General features: G+C 40.0%; 1 non-coding gene across 1 annotated transcript; it reads left to right on the plus strand.

Moving 5' to 3' along the window:
* Nucleotides 1-19,017: 19,017 nt before the first annotated feature.
* On the plus strand, nt 19,018-19,124 carry LOC121476704. The gene has a single exon (XR_005983994.1). It is a non-coding gene; the product is annotated as a U6 spliceosomal RNA (small nuclear RNA).
* Nucleotides 19,125-19,943: the final 819 nt, after the last annotated feature.

Genomic DNA, 19,943 nt, shown 5'->3' on the forward strand with positions numbered 1-19,943 from the left:
TGCCCAGAAATCAGTGGCATTTCTATACACTATCAATGGGAATGAAGAAACAGAAATTGAGGAATCAATACCATTTACAGTTGCACCCAAAAGCATAGGATACCTAGGAATAAACCTAACCAAAGAGATAAAGTATCTATACCCTAAAACCTACAGAACGCTTCTGAAAGAAATTCAGGAAGACACAAAGACATGGAAAAACATTCGTGCTCATGGATTGGAAGAATAAATATTGTGAAAATGTCTATGCTACCCAGGGCAATTTACACATTCAATGCAATCCCTATCAAAATACCATGGACTTTCTTCACAGAGTTGGAACAAGTAATCTTAAGATTTGTATGGAATCAGAAAAGACCTTGAATAGCCAGAAGAATATTGAAAAAGAAAATCAGAGCCGGGGGCATCACAATGCCGGATTTCAAGCTGTAATACAAAGCTGTAATCATCAAGATAGTGTGGTATTGGCACAAAAACAGACACATAGATCAATGGAACAGAATAGAGAACCCAGAAATGGGCACTCAATTCTATGGTCAACTAATATTCGACAAAGCAGGACAGACTATCCACTGGAAAAAAGACAGTCTCTTCAATAAATGGTGCTGGGAAAATTGGACAGCCACGTGCAGAAGAATGAAACTAGACCATTCTCTTATACCATACACCAAGATAAACTCAAAATGTATGAAAGATCTAAATGTGAGACAAGAATCCATCAAAATCCTAGAGGAGAACACAGGCAACACCCTTTTTGAACTTGGCCACAGCAACTTCTTGCAAGATACATCCATGAAGGCAAGGGAAACAAAAGTAAAAATGAACTATTGGGACTTCATCAAGATTAAAAAGCTCCTGCACAGCAAAAGAAACAGTCACCAAAACTAAAATACAACCTACAGAATGGGAGAAGATATTTGCAAATGACATCAGAGAAAGGGCTAGTATCCAAGATCTATAAAGAACTTGTTAAACTCAACAGCAAAGAAACAAAACAATCCAATCATGAAATGGGCAAAAGACATGAACAGAAATCTCACAGAGGAAGACATACACATGGCCAAAAAGCACATGAGAAAATGCTCCGCATCACTTGCCATCAGGGAAATACAAATCAAAACTACAGTGAGATACCACCTCACACCAGTTAGAATGGTGAAAATTAACAAGACACGAAACAACAAATGTTAGAGAGGATGTGGAGAAAGGGGAACCCTCTTGCACCGTTTGTGGGAATGTGAACTGCTTCAGCCACTCTGGAAAACTGTGTGGAGGTTCCTCAAAGAGTTAAAAATAGAGCTACCCTATGACCCAGTAATTGCACTAATGGGGATTTCCCCAAAGATACAGATTCAGTGAAGAGCCGAGACACCTGCACCCTAATGCTCATAGCAGCAATGTCCACAATAACCAAACTGTGGAGGGAGCCACAATGCCCTTTGACAGATGAATGGATAAAGAAGATGTGGTCTATGTATACAATGGAATATTCCTCAGCCAAAGGATGAATACCCACCATTTGCTTCGACGTGGATAAAACTGGAGGGTATTATGCTGAGTGAGATAAGTCAATCAGAGAAAGAAAATCATCGTATGGTTTCACTCATACGTGGAATATAAGAAATAGTAAAAGGGGTTATAAGGGAAATGAGGGGAACTGAGTGGGAAAAATTAGAGAGGGAGACAAATCATGAGAGATACTCTTAACTCTGGGAAACAAAGGGTTGTGGAAGGGGAGGTGGGCAGGGGGATGGGGTAACTGGGTGACGGGCACTGAGGAGGGTACTTGATGGGATGAGCACTGGGTGTTATACTATATGCTGGCAAATTGAACTTAAATAAAAACAAATGTAGAAAAAGAAAGTGTATGAATAATTTTAAAAAAGGAAGTGGCAAGCCTTCAACAGATTTCCAGAGTCCAAAGTAACTACATTAGACAGGCTTACCAGTGCAGTTGGGTAGGTGGGGAGCCAGATACTTGCTACAGACACTACAGACACTTGCTACAGAGCCATATTCCCAAAACCTTCCTTCATAGGTCTTTTAAAACAACAGCTTGTAAAACAAACAGAGAGCAGCCCGGCATGTGAGAGCTGTGTGTGAGTGCAGAGCCTACAGACATCGAGTGAGAACTCCATTGTGGTCACAATGGCAGTAATGAATTGTTGTGACACCTATGTCAGTTATTCAGAGGTGAGTTCTTGGTCTCTTCTCCTCAGCTTTGTCTGGTTTAAGGGAGGTCTGCAGGCAAGGGGACATCTGATGAGTGGATGTTCTTGCATTTCTTTGATGAGGCACAGCTATGGTAAAGACTCAAGTCCTCCATGTGGGACAAACCCAGTGATCCAGCCTCCAATCTTCTGAGAGGTGTGTCCCTGGTTAATTGGGCTCTGAGGACACAAGTAGAAATTGTGTTTCTGCTTCCAAGCAAATATCTTTGTAGCTGTTGTGACATCAGTCAACTTGCAGATGTTAGACTTGTATTGATTTCTATAATACAGAGTCAGTCTTCTGCATCAAAGACCCAGAAGACCATAAAGGCCCTTTGGTAGCCCCTCAGCCATGGGCCAGTTGTCCTCTGCACCTCATGAAGCAGTAGTCAAACACAAGTAAGCAATCACTGCCTAACCTTTCTTCAGTATCAACAAGCGCCATCCACAGAAACTTCCAGTTACAATAAGAATATGAAGAATAAGCTCCCCAAGGAGCCCAAGGGCCCAGCAGAGACCCAGAGACCACAGGCTGGAGTGGTTTCTCCTTTTCACTGCTTTGCCTGTGGCAAACCTACGAATAACTTGTTCCTTTTGCCTCAGAACTTCAGAAGTTTTCACTGGCCAAAATACTGCCACAAAATGCTTTCTGTTTTCTTCGTAGGAATAGGGATACCAGGTTCCTAAAGAAGATGAGGCACAATAGGAGGAGGTTGTTGAGAAAATGTATTCTTCCTTCTGTCATGTATGTTGAACATAAATGTTTAGACTGGCCCTCTTCCATTTTATTTTTTATTCTCTGCAGTCATACTAGATGTGGGATAAAGTTAGATCGTATCTAGTAATTAGATCAACTATAGGTCATATTAGGAAAGTCGTTCTACTGACTTAGCCTCTTTCTATGTTTTAGAAAATAGCAACATTTAACCAAAATAGCTGTAAGGCTATTTTTAACTTCTTAAAATGGGTACAGAGGTGGGTATAAAAGAACCAATAGCAGATGAGAGACATCATGTGATGACAATGAGATTTATTTGGAGTTGAGTTGGGAGACACCAAGGATTATTATTTTATTTTACATTTTTGAAGAAGACCAGTCTAATTTCCTGGGAGTTCTTCCAGAAGAACCAGTTTTTAAAGAAGCCATCTTTCTGTCACATATGAAATGGACTGGTTTTCTCATGAGCTGTGTTCTCTCCCCATGTTCTAGAGCTTATGCTTTCATGAGAAATTTTATTCCCTCTCATGGTTTCATTCATTCTCCCCAGTAGAAATGCTTATTCACATCTGTGACAGTCCTGGTCAGTTTTAGAAATAAAAGCTACTTGTAGATAATTTGAGTGGAATTTCACACAGGGAACTAAAGTGTTAGGAAATAATGTTTGTAGTTCTGCCTTCCAATTCCACATAAGACATGTAATTGGACAAAATTTACCTTTAGACAGCAGCAGGAAGTGTGGAAGAGGGATACCTGGGTAGCTTAGCAGTTGAACATCTGCCACTGGCTCAGGGCCTGATCCCGGATTCCCAGGATCGAGTCCTGCATCAGGTTCCTTGCATGGAGCCTGCTTCTCCTCCCTCTTCCTGTGTCTCTGCCTCTTTCTGTGTCTCTCATGAATAAATAATTAAATTTTTTGAAAAAATTATTTCAACTAACTTTACCATTTGTCCTGCTGGTATCTTATGATTATGATTATCCAAAAACAGGCAAAGCCCTGGTTTAACCTTTTGTTTTTTACTATCTAGGAATGTAATATCCTTTCGTGTATAATTTTATCTTCGAGATTATGAATTAGTTTGTCCCATCGTAGACCCTTACTCTCCTGATCAAGTATGAGTGCACATAACGGAACGTACAAAAGGCACAAATTTGTGCTGGCTGCATTACTCTGCGGTGGAAGAACATTGTCGGATGAGCACCCAGGGAGAGGCTTAGGGCCACAGTTGCCCAAGAACAACAGGAGCCTATAAAACATTCAACTGATGCTACCCCTCAGAATGAATCCCGGAACATGATTTTTTTTTTCATAGCTAGCTAAAAAAGACTCTTAAAATTTTTGTTATTGAATATGTATTTTTAATTCATTTTTCTTTTTCTTTAGTTCTAATTTTTTTACTAGAATATCAACTCTGGGTTAATTTTCCAGGCCATACACTATATTCTTTTTTTTATTAAGATTTTATTTATTCATTCATGAGAGACACAGAGAAAGAGAGGCAGAGACACAGGCAGAGGGAGAAGCAGGCTCCATACGGGACTCCAGGATCACGCCCTGGGCCAAAGGCAGGCAGGCGCTCAACCGCTGTGCCACCCAGGTGTCCCAATACACTATACTTTTTCAAGATATGACTTCAAGTTGCCTTTTATTTCACAATGGTTTTCTTCAATCATTAATTTTTAGTTATTTGTTCTGTTCTCTTCAGTAGCTTTGGCTTTCTTCCTCAGGAATTTACACACAAATGCACATAGACACACACACACACTCAGACACTTTGCTGAGGTCTGTGTCACTTTCTCTTAAATACTTTTTCATTTCTTTCATATTTTTAATTTGAAATTTTCCTCCTTTCCATTTTCTGTTTCTCCTTACATATTGCCCATAGTTTTTTTCTTTTTTTTAAGATTTTATGTATTTATTTGAGAGATAGAGAAAGAAAGAGAGCATGCACAAGCAGGGGAAGAGGCAGAGGCGGGGGAGAGGGAGAAGCAGATTCCCCCTGTGCAGGGAACCGGAGGTAGGGCTTGATCCCAGGACCTGAAGATCATGACCTGAGCTGAAGGCAGCGGCTTAACCAACTAAGCCACTCAGGTGCCCCTGGCTGTGATATTTATTAATATATTGCTTCTGGTTTAGTTTCTATTTCTACAATATTGTTTCTTTTATTTCTTTTTTTTTTAAGATTTACTCATTTATTTATGATAGACATAGAGAGAGAGAGAGGCAGAGACACAGGAGGAGGGAGAAGCAGGCTCCATGCCGGGAGCCCGACGCGGGACTCGATCCCGGAACTCCAGGATCGCGCCCTGGGCCAAAGGCAGGCGCTAAACCGCTGAGCCACCCAGGGATCCCCCTCTTTTATTTCTAATACTTTCTTTTTCTAAGCTTCATTTAAATCTCCATGTTTTCTCTGATAATATTCTTTCTGAGTTATTTTGATTCCAATTTAATTTCTATTATTTTCTTAACTTCTTTTAGATTGTTTATTTAAAATATTAGAATATAGGGGCCCTGAGTGGCTCAGTGATTGAGCATCTGCCTCAGGCTCAGGTTGTGATCCTGGGGTCCTGGGTTCCAGTGCCACATTGGGCTCCCTGCATGCTTCTCCCTCCACCTGCATCTCTGCCTCTCTCTCTCTCTCTCTCTCTCATGAATAATTAAGTAAAATCTTTAAATATATATATATATTAGAATATAGTTTTCATTTATGATGTCTTTCTAGTGTGTTTACATTGCTTGAAAGAGTGCTATTCTGCTTCTAATTTTCCTTTTTTTCTGATAATAATCTTTTTAAGATTTTATTTTTAAGTAATCTCTACCCCCAACATGGAGCTTGAACTCACAATCCTGAGATTAAGAGTCATGTGCTTGGGGGATCTCTGGGTGGCGCAGCGGTTTAGCGCCTGCCTTTGGCCCAAGGCGTGATCCTGGAGTCCCGAGTTCGGCTCCTTGCATGGAGCCTGCTTCTCCCTCTGTGTCTCTGCCCACCCCCCTCTCTCTGTGTCTCTCATGAATAAATAAATAAAATCTTTTTTAAAAAAAAGTCAGGTGCTCTACCAACTGAACCAGTCAGGCACCCTTTTTTATTTGTTCTTAGTAATAATTTTTAACGGGTTTAACTGCTTTTGTTTCTTATTGCTTACATTTCAGCAAGATGAGTTTTTAGTACTAGAAGGAAGCCAGTGTAGTTTTCCTAGCTTCAAGAGTCTAGAACTCCCTCTTTTGTCACTCATTTGAATTGTTTACAAACACTGTACTGAGTGAGATGTGCTGTCTCCTTTACACTCTTATTTCCTTTGCCCCTGTTGTTCCTGCTCAATATGGGGACTCTGTCCTAGACTTGAGACTTGGGTTCAGAATCGAGATCACTCCAGGACTCTCTGGCTTAATGAGTTTCCTTTATACTTACCTGCAAACTGTAGTCTACAAAGCTCATCCTAGCTTGCTCTGGGAGACACTATCTGCAAGGCATATAGAAACAAAAGATTTCTAGTAATATCCAAATCACACGTAATGAATAACAAAAAGAAATGTACCCAATAGAAAATATGCAGAGGTTACAAACATGCGATCTAGAGAGGATACCGAGGATACCTGAATGTCAACTAAACCTATGAAGAGGTGCTTAATCTCACCAGTAATTGGGAATGCTAATTAAAGCATGAAAATGGAGTTTCATCTGATTGAGTATTATGGACATTACAAGTTAATATAATAATTACAAAAGAAAAAAATCAAATTGTGGCTCCCATTTAAGAACAACCATCACCTCATAGATATTATGAAAAAAGAAAGAAAAAAAAATCTAATAAGAGAAAATTCTCTCTGGTCTCTGGGTATTTGCTTACACTTCCTACATCCCAGAAAATTCTCTTCCTCTTTATCTAATTCTTACTCATCTTTCAGGTTTTACCTTAATTGTCATCTCTTTCAGGAAAACATTTAATTCTCCTTTAAGATAGATGCTCCTGTTATGTCTGTCCTTGGTATTTTATACTTTCTCTACCATTGCATTTTCCAAACATTGCTGTGATACTGTTTTATATGCACCTTGCTAAGTTATAGTGCTGAGTTATTCAATCAAACTTTAATTCAGGTGTTACTATGAAGGTAGTTTAATATGTGGTTAGGAACTATAGTCAGTTGACTTTATGCACAGTCAGGGTGGGTCACTCCAAGTAGTTGAAAGGCTGTAAAAGAAGAAGCAAAGTTTCCCTGTGGTGGAATAAGGAATTCCACTATGAAATTTAGTGTCGCCTCCTGCTTGAGAGATTCCAACCTTTCTTTCCTAATTACCTGCCCTCGGAACTTTGAACTTAACTAGCCAGCCGCTGCAAATGCATATGCCAATTCCTTGCAATAAATCCTTCAATCTCTCTCTCTCTCTGTCTTTCTCAATCATCAGGTCATGATCTTAGGAAGTGAGACCAAGGCCTACCTCGGGCTCCATGCTTAGCATGGAGTCTGCTTGTCCCTTTCCCCCTGCTCCTCCTCCTGCTCTCCCTCTCTCTCTCTTTCTTAGATAGATAGATAGATAGATAGATAGATAGATAGATAGATAGATAAAAATTGTTTTTTAAAAAAACCTCTGTGGTGCCAGAGTGGCTCATTCGGTTAAGTGTCAGCCTTTTGATCTTGGCTCAGGTCTTTTTTTTTTTTTTTTGGCTCAGGTCTTGATCTTACAGTTGTGAGTTCAAGTTCTGCACTGGGCTCTGTGCTGAGCAGGGAGCTTACTTTAAAAAAAAAAAGTGAATTAAAATATAAATAAATAAATATCCTCAAAACAGCTTAGGAAAACCTCCTTAGTGCACTATAGGATTGGAGAAGACAAAACTAAGAGATTTCTAGATGCTTTTAGGAAATACTGACAAATCCCAAATAGTAACAGTTCACTACTTGCTGAAATCCTTTTAAGTCACCAGAGTGTTTATCCAATTTTCAAAGCTTAGCAAACACTGAAAGAAAGAAAGCTGATTTTTTTTCTTTTTTTTTTTTTAATTTTTATTTATTTATGATAGTCACAGGGAGAGAGAGAGAGGGGCAGAGACACAGGCGGAGGGAGAAGCAGGCTCCATGCACCGGGAGCCCGACGTGGGACTCGATCCCGGGTCTCCAGGATCGCGCCCTGGGCCAAAGGCAGGCGCCAAACCGCTGCGCCACCCAGGGATCCCGAAAGCTGATTTTTAAAAGCAATCATCTCTGAACTAAAAAAGATTCAGCCAAATACTACTGGTGTTTGTGGCAATAAACTTTGATATTTAAAGGAATGTAATCATTGACATATTAAATAGCCCATAATCACATACTCTGAATCTTGTTCCATTTTTAATTCCAAGGAAACAAGAATATAGATTTTCATCTGATTTAGCACAAAAGATATTAGAATAACTTAATATGATAACAGCAAAAATGGATCAGAATCTGGGCTTTCATTAAATATCAGACATTACCTTGTACATATTCAAAAAAAGAAAGCCAGGATGAGGGGCAGCCCGGGTGGCTCAGCAGTTTAGAGCTACCTGCAGCCCGGGGTGTGATCCTGGAGACCTGGAATCAAGTCCCACATCAGGCTCCCTGTATGGAGCCTGCTTCTTCCTCTACCTGTGTCTCTGCCTCTCTCTCTCTCTGTGTCTCTCTCATGAATAAATAAATAAAATCTTAAAAAAGAAAGAAAGAAAGAAAGAAAGAAAGAAAGAAAGAAAGAAAGAAAGAAAGCCAGGATGATAAGAGAGGGTGACAGCAAAACTTTTTTAAAATGCTGAAGACTGAAATTTTAAAAACAACAACACAACTCTGGACTGTGTCCTTAACCTATGTTTAAAAAAAAAAAAAAACAGTCTGAAGGCTTATTACACCAGCATCAGCCAAATATTGATAAAGACATGCAGCATTTCCAGACACCACACCACCCTACGCCAACTGAATCGCTCGGGGTCATGTCTGAGCACTGAATAGTTACCATTTTCCTCAAGTGGTTCTGATGCACAACAAGTTTGGAAAACCAACTCTAGCCTTTCACCTTCACAATAAGATCCTTCCTTGTTTTAGTCTCACTGATCAAGATTAGCTTCCTTCTTGAAGCATTCTGTGATTTGTTTTATATTAACAAAATTTCTGTGCTTTTTATCTCCTAATTCCTTATCTTATTATGACATTTAATCAATGTGTTACAGAATCAAGAAATTGAATTGATGGAAGAATGAAGGAGAAGCAACATAATATTTTAGTTCACTCCACATTGTATCTTTAGATCTTGCTTTGTTATATTAGTTTAAGTATTATCTCACAAAGGACAACAGACAGAGTAATATTCAAATGCAAATCTGTATGTAACCCACATCTCTGGCATAACCCACATCTTGGCATGAAAGATCCAAGAATATAGTTTTTTGGAGAGTGTCACAGCACACTTGGGTTGAGCCCTAAGTATTTTCCTCCTGATAAACTTAACATCTAATTCTTAACCCAAAGCTTTAGGCAGATTTTAATTAACCATAAGAATCTAAGCTTATGACAGCAATCTAGGTTCAAATCCCATCTGCAACACTAATGTGATTGTAGGAAAGTTACTTCACCTTTTCAGTCTAGATTTACTCATTAGTAATGTGAAGATATAATATCCCCTATGGAAAAATAATAAAAAGAATAACTAGTGATAACTGGGTGCTGTGCTAAATAGGGTAAAAGGTAAAACAAAATAAATTGCTTCTCATTCATTAAAGAAATATTGGTGATCGTGCAACCACAACAGCTTTTTGACACAATGAAAATTACAGGGAGCATTCACCTCCATGCTTCTAGTTCTAGTAAAAAAAAATTTTAAATTTTAAAAAATCTTCAGATTCAGATCAAAGGAAAAACAATAAAATATGGATACTCATATGATTCAAAAATCAACGTTTGACCTAAGAATTGGGAAAGAGGAAATTATATTGCCTTTTCTACCTTCCCTTTATTTCCTATTTTGAGTTTAGGTTTTATCACAAAATACACTTTCAAATGCATCTACAGAGTACAGATTAGTTATGAAATACCAGACTTAGTTTCTAAGTTTTCTTTAAAAACAGTATTTCTTACCTGAAGGGCATTTGTAGGTATTTGTATGTTTGAGTGATCATATATGTATACAACAGCTGTCACTGATTCCAATAAGCTTAAGGGCAGGCAACCAGGGCTTTCATCTGGAGTAATAAAACTCTTCAAGAAAAGGCAAGCAATTTGACCAAGTCTGGCTCCACCATAAGAATCTGAAGAATCTGGGACTCCTGGGTGGCTCAGTGGTTGAGGGTGTGCCTTTGGCTCAGGGTGTGATCCTGGAGTGCCAGGGTCGAGTCCCACATTGGACTCTCTGTGTGGAGTCTGCTTCTCCCTCTGCTTATGTCTCTGCTTCTCTGTTTCTCTCATGAATAAATAAATAAAATCTTAAAAAAAAACTACATAAATAGTTGTAGCATAAATACATGTAGCATAAACACATGTAGCATGTGTGTAGCATAAATACACACATTAATAGATGGGACAGTGTTAGTTATGACTTCACAGTCATTTACTTTACCTGCCATTACAGGATTCTCGCACCAGTCTACTGGTTTATATTGCTTGAGCTAAGGATAAAATTACTCTGATTTTCTAAATGCTCATCAGTTAGGACTTAGGGTAGGTAGACAGGGTGCAGGTAGGTGGTGGGAAAAGGGAACAATAAAGAATAAAATTTGTCTCATATTATCTGTGACCCAGATGGAAATAGATAATTAGGAATTTACTGTTATCAAAATAAGTATCTCAGTATAGATTTGCTGTTTTCATGTTATAGTGTGCTTCATGATAGGAAAGTGTTTTATTTAAAAATGTGATTAACGATGACTTTAAAACTTTTTGCATGAAAGATAAGTGAAACATACTAACAATAATCCCAAACATGTATCAACAAAATATGGAGACAGTGGAGCACCTGGGTGACTCAGTCGGTTGAGCACCTCACCTGCCTTCAGTTCAGGTCGTGATCTAGGAGTCCTGGGATCATGCCCTGCATTGGGCTCCCTGCTCAGTGAGGAACCTGCTTTTCCCTCTCCCTCTGCCCTGCCTCACCTCTCTCTCTCTCTCTCTCTCTCTCTCTCTCTCTAGCAAATAAATAAATAAAATCTTTGGAAAAAATATAAATATAAAATATATATTAAATATAAAATAAGCCATTGTCCTCAATAAGCTTATATTAAATCTTAAGAAATTCAGTTTACAGTGCATCCAAGTTTCCTGCTTTGTCTTCTGAGCTCCCAGCACATGCACTCATTTGGTAGAGAAGTCTGTGTTGAAGTTCTCTATGCCTCATATTTTGCCTACCATTAAGGACAGAGGTGAAAGATGCTGTCCTTGCCCTCTGAGAGTTTTGGTTCATGTTACTAGCATGGTTCATAACACATACATTATGACTCATCATAAATATGTCTTTTTTTTTAATTACTGTTTGTTTTTTTAATATTTTATTTATTTAGTTGAGAGAGAGTTAATGGGAGCAACAGAGAAAGAGAATCTGTATCAGACTCCACACTGAGCACAGAGCCTGACATGGGGCTTGATCCCACGACCACAAGATCATGACCCAATCCAAAACCAAGAATTGGAGGCTTAACCAACTGAGCCACTCAGGCACTCCACATTTGTAAATATGTCTTAAGGATGCTGGCCTTATTCACATTTGTTCACTGTGTCTGGCACAGTATTCAGTTTAATTGCAACAAAAAGTTAAAAAGCTAATTTTTTAACCAAAATACAGTCAGGGGAATAAAGAGAAAAATGAGATTAGATGAAAAGGAATCAGAATTGTTCAACTGAACAACCATTTCCTGATTGCCTGTCATGTGCCAAACATCCTTCCAGGGAATTTGTATATGTTCTTTTTTTTTTTTTTTTTTAAGATTTTATTTATTTATTCATGAGAGACACACAATGAGAAAGAGAGGCAGAGACACAGGCAGAGGGAGAAACAGGCTCCATTCAGGGTCGATCCCAGGGCTCCAGGATCATGCCCTGGGCTGAAGGAGGTGCTGAACAACTGGGCCACTGGGGCTGCCCTATATGCCTTCTTTTTGTCTAATCCTCACCCCAACCGTGTGAGGCAGGAAGGAATCTAACCTTACTAAGTCTAACCAAGGTTAATGCCTCACTCTCTTCAAAGCCCTCCTCCTCACTGCAGCCAAGTGACCCAGTCAGCTCATTCATTGGCTCAGCAGCCTTCCGTGGCTCTCCTGCTCTGGCAGCCTGAAACCCTCAACTGACTTTCAGGAGCTAAGGGACCTGGTGCATTCCCATGTCTTCAGCCTCATTTCATGCCACTCTTTTTCCTGTTCTCTCTCTCTCTCTCTCTCTCTCTCTCTCTCTCTCAGTATAATGCATTCCCTCCAGTTCCTTGAGCACACACCACACTCTTTTTCATATCCTGGCCTTCCCACCAGGCCATACTCTATCTAGAATGCTTTTTTCCCTCTGTTCTCAAAAAATGTTGAATGAATGAATGAATGAAGGGATATTGGAGAAAAGTCAGTGTAGGATCCTTTTTTTTTTTTTTTAATTTTATTTATTTATGATAGTCACACAGAGAGAGAGAGAGGCAGAGACTTAGGCAGAGGGAGAAGCAGGCTCCATGCACCGGGAGCCCGACGTGGGATTCGATCCCGGGTCTCCAGGATCGCGCCCTGGGCCAAAGGCAGGCGCCAAACTGCTGCGCCACCCAGGGATCCCTCAGTGTAGGATCCTATTCAGGGAAAAGATTAGGAGTAGTAAAGTGATTAGGGAAATAATCACAAAACAATGATAATAGATTGCTTGAGGTTTAAGCCAATCACAAGACGTAGCACATTAGCACCCAGATCTTGGTTTCTTCTCTTCATCAGTCCATGCTCTTCCTTCAAGCCTCATCATTAGTGCCACTTTCTCTAGGAAGCTTTTTAACTCCAGAGGTGGTTAAATCTTCTTCCTATCTGCCCTATGGCTCCATTTACGTCCCTTGTATAATGCTCATCACACCTGACTGAAGCACCTAGAGAGCAGGGCCATCCCTTTCTTGGTTGCTTCTCCATCCCTAGCACATGGCACTATAACCACCACACTCTATAAATGTCTATATAACATTCCCAATAAAATGGAGCAGGAATCCTTGGAAAATTAGTGACTCTAGGGCAGGTTCAGGGAAAACACAAGATGAGTCTGGAGCATATTGTAGTGCCAGAAAGTAAAGAAGTACACAAGTATCCAAACGGGGGTGATGGGCAGAGTGACTGTCACCTAACAGACAAAATAGGGAAAGGGAAAAATAGTAACTTTAGTAACAGGAGAAACCTGATAGAAACTACCTTAACCAATCAAGGTTAACATCACCAGTAATGCATACTGACATCATGAACTGCCTGATAGAATGGATGAGATTGGCACCTCTCTTCTGGGATATTCTTTCCCAAGATCCATAACCTCTATCTAACCATAGGAAAACATCAGATAACCTAAATTGGGGGCAGTTTAAGAAATATCTGATCAGTGCATTAAAAAATGTCAAAGTCATGAAAAAGCTAAGAAAGACTGAGAAGCTACTAAAGAATCAGAGAAGACCATGGGGCTGCAGTAACTTAAAGTGTGAGAGTAACGTCAGCAGCAGGGCCATGTAAGCCATTTTTCCTTTTTTTTTTTTTTTAAGATTTTATTTATTTATTCATGAGAGACACAGAGAGAGAGGCAGAGACACAGGCAGAGGGAGAAGCAAGCTCCCTGTGGGAAGCCCGATGCAGGACTTAATCCCAGAACTCCCAAGATCATGCCCTGAGCCGAAGGCAGATGCTCAACTGCTGAGCCACCCAGGTGCCCATCTGTTTTTCCTCTTTATCCCCCGTTTTAGCTAATGAATGAGTCACCCACACTTGAGCAAAATTGTCTTGATTGGTCTTTTGGGTCCTAGAACCTTACTCCAAGGGATCTGGGAGGAATCTCACCCACCAGTGCTCCTTGTAAGAGACAGACAAACCTCCAAAACAGGACACAAGAACAAGTAGAACCAGCGAGGCATAGACCCCATTAGCTGCCCTCTGGCAAAAATCGGGTGAGTGCTGACAAGGCAGGCACACACACTTGAGTGACAACCTAATAGAAGTCCAGACTCAACACACCATTGGAGAAAAAGAAGTGAAAAAATACGAATTTGGTTGTGGTGGAGGCAGTAAGAGACCATTTCCCTTCGCTTTTCCTCTTCCCCAAGGAAACACCGAACAAGGCTGACGGTGGTGGGGGTGACCTCTCGCATAGGGCAGAAGGAAAGCTGTAAGTACCAGGCTGCCCCAGCTGGCAGAATGTGACTGGAGAAACTTGTTTGTCCCCATCAGCACTGGGAGGACTGAAATGGGACCTCTAAGACGTGGGGGAGGGATGATATTAGAAAAGAGGCAGATAAAAAGTTCAAACCACCTTTAAAGGGAATGTGCTTGGGGTCGCCCGGATGGCTCAGCAGCTGAGCATCTGCCTTCTGCTCAGGGCGTGATCCTGAAGACCCGGATCAAGTCCCGCATCGGGCTCCCGGCATGGAGCCTGCTTCTCCCTCTGCCTCTCTCTCTCTCTCTCTCTCTCTTTTTCTCTCTCTCTCTCAAGCTCCCAGTGCACTACTGCCAAACCCACACCTCAGGGCACTCTGCTGCAGGCTCCCTGTGCATGCTTTCAGGTGTGTTTGCTAGAGCTCTCTGCAGACAGCACCCTCAGAAAATAGGGGTTGGCAGGCGAGGAGAAACCACAAACTTGAGCTATAGCACCACCTTCTGGAAAATAGGAGAGGTTTCCAGTAACCAGCCTGGTGTATTTCAAGAACCAGAGAAAAACATGAAAACTTAAAAATCCTGCCATAGGACAGAGCAGGTTCAGCTTCACAAGCACAAAGGAAAAACTCAGATAATAATAATGCTGTAGAATATGACACCCCATCTGCTGAAGACAATGAGCACAGAGTTAAGGAGTTCCTTGCTACTTCAAATAAGGAACATGATGGGATCCCTGGGTGGCGCAGCGGTTTGGCGCCTGCCTTTGGCCCAGGGCGCGATCCTGGAGACCCGCGATCGAATCCCACATCAGGCTCCCGGTGCATGGAGCCTGCTTCTCCCTCTGCCTGTGTCTCTGCCTCTCTCTCTCTCTTTGTGACTATCATAAATAAATTAAAAAAAAAAACAAATAAGGAACATGAAAAAAATCAAAGAAATATGGCGTCATAAAAAGAAAATGACAAGTCTCTAGCAGCTGGGCTCAAAGGCACAGAATATTGTGATCTAACTTACAAAGAACTTAAAATAGCAGTTATGAAGGTTCAGTGAGTTATAGGAAAACTCAGAAAGTCAATTCAATGAAATCCAGAATAAAATATATGAACAAATATGAGTTAGTTTCCAAAAAGATTGAAATGATAGAAAAACATCAAAAAAACTTTGGAGCTGAGGAAGTCAATGAAGGAGATGAAGAATGCAATAGAGAGGCTCTGCACTGGGGAAGACTAGATGGAAGAACAAACACGTGCCTTGGAAGATAGGAATTTTGAAACAACTCAGTCAGAAAAAAATGAAAGAACATAGAATTTTAAAAAGCAAAGAAAACCTGCATGAACTATGGAAATTCATTGAAAGACAAAGATCAGAATAATTGGGGTTCCAGAGGGACATAGGGGAAGAGAATCTATTTAAAGAAATAATAGCAGAGGAAACATAGGGAAAGAGACCTGGACATACTAGTCCAGGAGGCTAATAAATCACCCTATTAGCTTAATGAAAAAAAGATCTTCTCCAAGACACATTGTAACGAAATTATCAAAAATAAAAAATAATCCTAAATGCAGCCAAGGGGGAGGACAATGTAACCTACAAAGGAACCCTCCCTATTAAGCAATCTGTGGATTTTTCAGCAGAAATTCCATAGGTAGAGAGAGAGTGGAATGACATATTCAAAATGTTTAAAGATTAAAAATTGCCAGCCAAGAACATGTTATCTGGCAAAGTTATTCTTCAGATATGAAGGAGAAATAAAGACTTTCTCGACAGACAAAAGCTAAAGGAGTTCATCATCACTAAACCTGCTCACATGAAATGCTGAAAGGAGTTCTCAAAGCTGAAATGAAAAGACAATGACCAACATGAAAATGTATGAAAGGGTGCAGCACACTGGTATAGGTAAAAAAATGTAGTCAGATTTAGATAACTATTTTAACCACTCAATTACAAGTATAAAATTTAAAGGAAAATAGTAGGAAATATAACTATAGTACTATAAATTGTTGATGAATAAACAGCATAAAAAGAGGTAAATTGTGACATCAGTAATATAAGAGGGAAGAGTAAATGTTGGAGCCTTTATCAGTGACCAAAGATAAGTTGCCGCCAGCCTAAAATGAACTGTCTTATCTGTAAGATGTGTTAATGCAAGCCCTGTGATAAACACAAAGCAAAACCTAGAGTAGATTCACAAAAAACACAGAAAGGGAAACAGACCCTACTAACATGAAAAATAACCAATTTACAAAAGTAGGCAGAAACAGAAAAGGAAACAATGGAGATACAAAAAAAAAAAAAAACCCACAAAACACAAACACAGAAACCAATTAATAAGTTGGCATTAGGGGATCCCTGGGTGACTCAGTGGTTTGGGGCCTTCCTTCAGCCCAGGGCATGATCCTGGGGTCCTGGGATCGACTCCCAGGTCGTGCTCCTTGCATAGAGCCTGCTTCTCCCTCTGCCTGTGTTTCTCTCTCTCTCTCTCTCTCTCTCTCTCTCTCTCTCTCATAAATGAATAAAATCTTTTTTTTTTTGAATAAAATCTTTTAAAAAAATAAATAAGTTGGCATTAATGGTCCTTAATATCAATAATTACTCTAAATGTATTTGGATTGAATACACCAACTAAAGGCACAGAGTAGATGATGGATTAAAAAACAATAGCAACAACTATATGCCACCTACAAGAGACTCATGTAGATCTTAAGGACACACAGAATCAAAGACAAGAGAGGTGCCTGAGTGGCACAGCCGGTTAAAACTCTTGATTTCTGCTCAGGTCATGATCTGAGGGTTCTGGGATCAAGCCCCATGTCAGGCTCCCCCATCGGTGGAGAGTCCTTTCCCTCTCCCTCAATTACCCCCTCCTCCCCCACCTCCTGTAGGCCCTTCTCCCAGAGGCTGTTTCAATCTCTTTCTCTCTCTCTCTCTCTCAAATAAAATCTTAAAAAATAATAATAATAATAATAATAAAGTCAAGATATGGGTATGCCTAGGTTGCTCAGGTGGTTGGGCGTCTGCTTTTGGCTCAGGTCATGATCCTGGGGTCCTAGGATCAAGTCCTAATTCGGGCTCCTTGCTCAGAGAAGAGTCTGCTTCTCCCTCTCCCACTCCGTCTGCTTCAAATGTGCTCTCTCTCTCTCTCTCTCTCTCTCTGTCAAATAGATAAATAGATCTTTAAAGAAAATTAACAAAGTCAAGGGATGGAAAAAAGATTTTCCATGTAAGTGGAAACTGAAAGAAATGTTAGCTATACTGATATCAGACAAAATAAACTTTAAGTCAAAATGGTTTCAAGCAGCAAAAATGGCTATTATATAATGATAAAGGGATCAATTCATTAACAAAATATAACAATCATAAAAATAGGGATCCCTGGGTGGCGCAGCAGTTTGGCGCCTGCCTTTGGCCCAGGGCACGATCCTGGAGACCCAGGATCGAATCCCACGTCGGGCTCCCGGTGCATGGGGCCTGCTTCTCCCTCTGCCTATGTCTCTGCCTCTCTCTCTCTCTCTGTGTGACTATCATAAATAAAAACTTAAAAATTAAATTAAATTTTAAAAAAACAATCATAAAAATATGTACACCTAATGTCAGAGCACCTAACTATACTAAGTGAATACTAACAGATATGAAAGGAGTAATAGAGATGATACAATAATAGTTGAGGACTTCAATATCCCACCTTCAACAATGGATAGATAATCCACACAGATCATCAACAAGGAAGAAATAGACTTGAACCAAACTGTAGACCAAATGGACCTAACACACAACTATAGAATATTCCATCTAACAGCAGCAGAGTACAGAGCCCAGAATTAAACCCCAGCATATATAGTCAACTAATACTTGATAAGGGAGCCAAGAACATCCAATGAGGAAAAGAAAGATAAGATAGTCTCTTGAAAAAAAGGTGTTGAGAAAACTGATTAACCACCATATGCAGAAAAAGGATACTGGAACTATATTTTACATCACTCACTAAAATTAACTCCAAGTGGAAAAAAAAAAGACTTAAGCAATAAGACCTCACCATAAGAACCCAGGAAAGAAGCTCTTCAACATTGCTCTTGCCAATGACTTTTTGAGTACATAACCAAAAGCACAAACAAAAGCAAAAATCAATGAATGAGATTACATCAAATTTTAAAGCTTCTACACTGCAAAGAAACAATTAACAACCAAAAAAAGGCAACCTACAGAATGGGAAAGAATATTTGCAAACCACATATCAGATAAGCAGTCAATAAACTAAATTTATAAAGAACTCCTACGGTGCACTAGCAACAAAAAAAAAAATCCAATCAAAAAAATGGAAAGAGAATTAAATATAGACATTTTTTCAAAAAAATATACACATGGCTAAGAGGTACATGAAAAGGTGCTCGACATCACTAATCATAAGGGGAATAAATGCAAATCAAAACCACAATGAGTTATCACCACACACCTGTAAGAATGGTTATCATCAAGAAGAAAGGAGATAACAAATGGTAAGAATGTGGAGAAAAGAACCATTGTGGCCAGCCCAGGTGGCTCAGCGGTTTAGCACTGCCTTCAGCCCAGGACCTAATGCTGGAGACCCAGGATCAAGTCCCACGTCGGGCTCCCTGCATGGAGCCTGCTTCTCCCTCTGCCTGTGTCTCTGCCTCTGTGTGTGTGTGTGTGTGTGTGTGTGTGTGTGTGTGTTTCATGAATAAATAAAATCTTTAAAAAAAAATTGTGCACTATTGTTGGGAATGTAAATTGGTCTAGCCACTATGGAAAACAGTCTGAAGGTCCTTCAAGAAATTAAAAATAGTGCTCACTTTGGCAGCACATATACTAAAATTGGAACGATACAGAGAAGATTAGCATGGCCCCTGCACAAGGATGACACGCAAATTCGTGAAGTGTTCCATATTTTTTGATGGCAAAGAGGGAAACTGAGGAAAAAAGAGACAAACAATTTAAAGACCATGAAGATAGATTAAGGGAAATAAACGACAGCCTGAGGAAGAAAAACCTACGTTTAATTGGGGTTCCCGAGGGCGCCAAAAGGGACAGAGGGCCAGAATATGTATTTGAACAAATCATAGCTGAAAACTTTCCTAATCTGGGAAGGGAAACAGGCATTCAGATCCAGGAAATAGAGAGATCCCCCCCTAAAATCAACAAAAACCATTCAACACCTCGACATTCAATAGTTAAGCTTGCAAATTCCAAAGATAAAGAGAAGATCCTTAAAGCAGCAAGAGACAAGAAATCCCTGACTTTTATGGGGAGGAGTATTAGGGTAACAGCAGACCTCTCCACAGAGACCTGGCAGGCCAGAAAGGGCTAGCAGGATATATTCAGGGTCCTAAATGAGAAGAACATGCAACCAAGAATACTTTATCCAGCAAGGCTCTCATTCAAAATGGAAGGAGAGATAAAGAGCTTCCAAGACAGGCAGGAACTGAAAGAATATGTGACCTCCAAACCACCTCTGCAAGAAATTTTAAGGAGAACTCTTAAAATTCCCCTTTAAGAAGAAGTTCAGTGGAACAATCCACAAAAACAAGGACTGAATAGATACCATGATGACACTAAACTCATATCTGTCAATAGTAACTCTGAACGTGAACGGGCTTAATGACCCCATCAAAAGGCGCAGGGTTTCAGACTGGATAAAAAAGCAGGACCCATCTATTTGCTGTCTATAAGAGACTCATTTTAGACAGAAGAACACCTACAACCTGAAAATA

This window comes from Vulpes lagopus, chromosome 15, assembly GCF_018345385.1.
Source record: "Vulpes lagopus strain Blue_001 chromosome 15, ASM1834538v1, whole genome shotgun sequence".
Classification (NCBI taxonomy): Eukaryota; Metazoa; Chordata; class Mammalia; order Carnivora; family Canidae; genus Vulpes; species Vulpes lagopus.